Below are 6,171 nucleotides of genomic sequence, written 5' to 3' on the forward strand. Positions count from 1 at the left end.
GGCAGTGCTTGCTCTTATTGTCAACAACTTCCCCTGACTCCTTGGTTCCATAAACCTGTTTTCAAGAGAAGTAAACATGGTATCTCAGAGCAACAGTCAGTAGAACTGGTTGATTATTTCAGTGAGTCAATTAAGTCGATAATGTCCCTCATCTACAAGTAGGCTTTTTTCTAAAACCCCTTGTAGAACTATGTTCACTTTTTAAAGAAGCCATAGAAACAATAGTACAAATAGTGTTGAGATCCAGAGTATTCCAAAGAAATTCTCATCAACCACTGAGGGCCAAAGTATGTAACTTTGTGGTGAATAGAAACTAGAATAATACTTATATTCTTATAATTCAAGCAAAATTTAAAGAGTTTTTCTTTTTTTAAAGTGAAAATGTTTGGTAATAGGGGTTGGCAAGCTTTTTTGTAAAAATGCAGATAGCAAATATTTTAAGCTTTGAGGGCCATATGGTCTCTGTCATAGCTACTCAACTCTCTTGTAGTATGCAAACAGCCATAGATAATACATAAATGAATAGTTATGGCTGTGTTCCAAATAAACTTCATTTACAATAATAGGTGGCAGGCAGGATTTGGCCTGTAGGCCATAGTTTGCTGACCCTTGGCTTAAAAATACTACAACCTCCGTAAGAAAAGATACGGGCTAATTTGTATAAAATCTGAAAAGGGCTTCTGGAATAGATCCTTTCAGAGTTTAGAGGTAGATTTTTTTCATACTTTTTTAATACTTAAAACTCTACTAATTAGATATGGTAGTTTCTTGGTTCACAAAGGAAAATATCTTTATAGAAATAAGACTTGTAAGAAGAGAACTGCTGAGATGGTTTTCTTCACTGGCCACCAGGCACTGTCACCCAGCATAACTTGTTTGATGTTCTGTTGAGGTCTGCCTCAGGGTTAGACAAAGTTTAGTTAGTACTGGCTGTCATAATTATTTGGCTTTTGTAGTATAAGGTTTTATAATCAATAATAAAATGAAAATAATGCAGTGAGTAAAGCAGATAGGCAATTTAATGAAGGGCTATAAACCAAATGTTCTATATAAGTAAATAGTGGTATTTTAAATGGGTAAACTATTTTCAAAAATCAAATAAGCAATACAGATCATTCATTTGCTAAGTGAAATGTATTAGGACAGTGCTGATGAAGTCCAAATCAGATATTTTGCCAACATACTTGGCATAACAAATCACACAACCAATAGACAAACCATAGTCCCCCCCCCCCCCCCCAGAAGAAGGCCTTCTGAAATCTTACAATGATGCAGTTACCTGACTGGTGTCAAAAAAAATCACTCCCCAGATATGAACTGGATGTTGGTAATGGTACGGAAAATGAATGAAAACACACCAAATGGTCTATGCAGTTATTTATTCCTGGATGCACAGGAAGGCTTTCTGTGCTTGTAACCAATTCAAATTGGATTTCGTTTTGCATGAGCATTGTAAAAGAACCACGCTCTGAGTGGAGACTTGATTAATATGCAGTGTCAAGTTTTTTATGTTCTTTAATGAGGGTTTTATTCTGTAATGACTTTTCTTATTTATAAAGAGCCTCAAATCAATTTTAACCTATAATTACCTCTGTGCTCTGTGATCAGGCACTATCTAAGCCCAGCTTAATAATGAATCAAAGAAAGAAATCTTTCCTAGAAAGATATTCTCACTAAACTTTTTTGTAAAGGGCAATTAACTGCAGAAAGGACTTAATTTGTTTCTTTTTAACTGAAAACATACTACCTAAAGTAATGTTTAAAGCATTGCTTTTAGGCTAAAGCACTTTGCTAAGTCAAATGGGCTTATATGTTGACAGTTTTGGCATAAATATTACAAATCTTGATGCCAGAAGAATACGAGATAAAGATAAACTTTATTAATATTTCCTTTACTTAAACATCCTGCTTAATGCCTTTATAAAACATTCAGAATTTTTATCCTATCCCGAGATATGATAAAAACTTTTAAGTAGTATTCAATATAAATATAAGCTATCTGTGTCAACATGTTTCTCAGACAATGTAACAAAGGATTCACCATGTCAATGAGAAGGTAAACCGTGCCTTCACAAGGGCAGGTGAACCTACTTGGGTGGTAGACAGAATTATAAAGTGATCCTTCACTGTCAATATAGTATATTACGAGCCTTCACCTTCAATATTTAGTAGGTAGCATTTACTGAGCACGTATCTTGCAACAGGCATGATGCTCAATGCTTACAACAGTGACCATTTTACATAATGGGAAATTGAGGCTCAGCAGGGTTAAGAGCCTTACAAGGGCTCTAGTTTGACCAGGTCTTTGTATTTTTATAAACTACTTATCAGTGGAAAGCATATTGTCAAATTCCTGCTGTCAAATATCTATTAGAAACCTGAGGGGCGCTTGGGTGGCTCAGTCATTAGGCGTCTGTCTGCCTTCGGCTCAGGTCATGATCCTGGGGTCCTGGCATTGAGCCTCGACTCAGGCTCTCTGCTCAGCAGGAAGCCCATGTCTCCCTCTCCTACTCCCCCTGCTTGTGTTCCCTCTTTCGCTGTCTCTGTCAAATGAATAAATAAAATCTTAAAAACAAAACCAAACCTGGATGGAAAGAAATATTTAGATGATCTAAGGGAGTTCACAGAGCTTTTGTTGTGGGCCATTTTCATAATTACCTGAGCTGCTTTAAATATTCCTGGGCCCTACTCTCACTGATGTGGTTCAGTAGATCTGGAATGGGGCAAAAAGGAATACTCAATAAACAGCTAAGTAAGAAAAGTAGTAGAATCATTAAAAGACCTGTCATATGCTTGGATGAGTCCTAGTTATGCTTCAGAATCCTTACCTTTGAAGGCATGGATAACAATATGTATTGTTGGTATTGTAACAAATGAGATTAAGCTCCATTTAAAAAATTTGGTATGATTTATGAGATTTAACAGTAAACAGTTTATTCTAGGTATTCAAAGGCCAAAGTGGAAAAGTTGCAGATGCGGGTCTTGCCACTTTGGTTTTTCACAGTGCCTCTGGCTACCATATCTCTTCCTAAGAGACTGGAGTATTTCAATTTTGAGGATTTAAGATTAAATGGAAGGTATGTGTAAGACGTTTACATTATTTAACAGATATACAGTATGATTACATTTGTCTTATGGCAATCATATACTCTTGCAGGGTTCAAAAATGAAAACTCATATAAAACAGGATCACTCCATTCTGGACTTACATAGTTCCATATCACATTTTATAAACTTACTTTTGCTCACTTTAGTATTTTTTCTTTCTTTCTTTTTTTTTTTTTTTACTAATTTGGAGCTTTTTTTTTTTTTTTTCCTAACTTGGGCTGTTACTCTGGCTTTGTTTTTTCTTTTTTAAAAGATTTTATTTATTTATTTGACAGAGAGAGCACAAGTAGGCAGAGTCGTGGGCAGAGGGAGAAGGTGAAGCATGCTCTCTGCTGAGCAGGGAGCCCAAAGCGGGGCTTGATCCCAGGACCCTAGGATCATGACCTGAGCCGAAGGCAGATGCTTAACCAACTGAGCCACCCAAGTGCCTGGTATTCTGTTTTTAAGTCATTGGCAAATTTGGTAAAAAAATGTCTTTTCATGGAAGACTGAAAAAAACAATGTTGATGAGGCAGAGCTCTCTCCACCCAGGTTGATAATGATCCATTAAACAGCATAGTGTTCCCATTCAACTAGCTACAGATTTGTTTAATTACAAGATATTTAGTCCTTTTTCTCCATCTTCTTTACAGAGATGATGTGAAATTTGGTCAAATGCTTTGCTGTGATGTTTATTCCTCTTTTAGGAAGGAACCTGTGACATGGGCATAGCTGGTCTTAGTGAATCAATGCTGCCTCCTAGTGATCACTGCTTCCTTTTCTATGTTTCTACAAACAAAAAAAGTGTATTTTGGAATATTGTCTGTGACATTTGTAAAGCCATTGAGGTATACTAGGTATCATGCTTGCAACTGTGCATCTACCAGGGAATGATACTAACAAGTTTTTGTCCTTTGTAGCTTGTATCCGTCCTCAGCACCTCAACCAAATCATCTCGACTAAAAGGTTTACTATCCAAGGTTATGAGTGAGTTTGTCAAATTCCTTAAGTATTCTAGGATGTACCATATAGGGCTTGGATTCATTTAAAGGACTAGAAACTATGTTTTTAAAGTGGTTCTAATTTGCATTAATCATTTTCCCAACCTTTTTTCTGTTTTAAGAGTAGAGAGTCTATGTAGGTTGTGTAACACTAAGGATAAAGGCAAGCGAGGACTTTTACCAGTAGTTTTTTTCTCATTAGTTAACAGAATACCATTTGCTGCCCACTGACATTATTTGGTGAATGGAGGAGTTGAGAACTATTCTGCAAGACACTGTTCAGATCTTAGGTGTAACGTTATATTTTTTAAACATCCACTTTCTGTATTGATTTTTTGTTATAACCTTTTACTTTCATCTTTTTTGTATGTTTCTTTTTTAACCATCATTTTATCTCATAGATGTATTATTTGCCAGAAGTGGCACAGGTCAAGTATTGTTAAAACTAGGATCCAAATCCCATGCTATTATTTCTACCCCAGTATTTATTCAACTATATGATAAAGCCTTTCTCCTCACTAGGGTACTTTTCAATTATACTGTAAACCTTTGGTTTGTTTTCTTTTCCCTATATACTGGCCTTACAAATACCAAGTAATGCAAATGGTACTGAATTATTATATTTGAAATATGTTAAAAGGAAAAGAATTCAGGAGCTTGGAGATAGAGGTGGAACACATCTCTGGGGGATACATCACTTAGGTCATGTATGAAAAATTGTGTGTGTGTGTGTGTGTGTGTGTGTGTGTTTTGGGGTTGGCAAGCAGGAAAATGATGTCTGAAAATATGCACAATATATCTTATGTTTCACTTAATTTGACTTATATCAGGAAAATCACAATTATAATTGCACTCTATAAAGAATAAATTCATAAACTGGTAAGTTGCCAGAAAGCCGTGCAATATGGTTTATATGACATTTTAAAAATGATTTTCAAGAAGTCAAAATGATAGCTATATTTTTTTAGATTTTATCTTAAAAGTTGAAATTTTATTTTAAAAAGTGTTCAGATCTTTCAGCCTGACTTGAGTAAACTTTACTGTAGTTATGTAGAAAAGGACCAGAGATCCTAAAGATAAGCAGAAGTTACAGTTTTGAGGAATTTTAAAATTAAGAGTCAAGTGAGGCCAGTGTAGCCTGGCAGTGAAGGGAATCACACTTAGCTTGTAGTTTTAGCAAATTAATCTCCCATGTCTTGGATGCCCCAATAAAAGTGGAACAACCCTCCTTGAGTTGTTATGAAGATTAAGATAATAAACACTTAGAACACTGCCTGGAGCAAAGTAATGTTTCAATGTTGATAATACCTAACCTATATCCCAATATTGAATGAAGGACTTGAAGGACTGTAAGTTATCTATTTTTACCTAGGAAGAGTACTCAAGAGTAAGAGCATTCCTTGGGAAAGCTTTTTGATGGAATAATACTAGTAAAATTCTGTACAGACCTGTACGTTTATTGGAAATGAGTATCTTTCCCTTGTGCAAAAGGTGATGTGAGGTTTTGAGCACTACTTTTTTAAAATGCCAGAGGTAGAGAAAGTACAGAGAAAAACAAAGTCAGTGGTTAGAAGTCATCTAAAGATTAGATCTCTTTAGTGTGAAAAGATAAATGGGAAATGGGAATATGCTAAAAGTCTAAAATTGAGAATGAATAAGAACTTGCATATTTTATTTTGTGTATTAAAACTGAAGTATCCTGTAAAGACTAGAAGGATCGTTTAGGGCAAATAAAATTCTGCATTAGAGAATGAATAATAAATGTAAACAATTTATCAATAACAGTTCATTTCCTGAGAATTTACTATATGAAAACCTTCGCTGAGAGAGGACATGACCAGTGGTAAAACGATATTTGAAGGCAATATATAAATGTGCCCAACGGATGGCACAGTTTGCAAATTCTTCTTTGTGCAGAGATGTGGGGGAGCTAGAGGAGAATTCAAAGAAACTGACAGATTTGTGCTGGGTCTTTATGGATAGTAAGGCTTGGCATAAATGGTTGAGAAACCTTTCCACATTGGTAGACACAAAGGCAAGAACAAGCAAGATGTGTAATAATTCCTTGAGTAATAGACTGATT

This window comes from Mustela putorius, unplaced genomic scaffold (assembly GCF_011764305.1).
Source record: "Mustela putorius furo isolate JIRA1106 unplaced genomic scaffold, ASM1176430v1.1 tig00003845_pilon_pilon_pilon, whole genome shotgun sequence".
Classification (NCBI taxonomy): domain Eukaryota; kingdom Metazoa; phylum Chordata; class Mammalia; order Carnivora; family Mustelidae; genus Mustela; species Mustela putorius.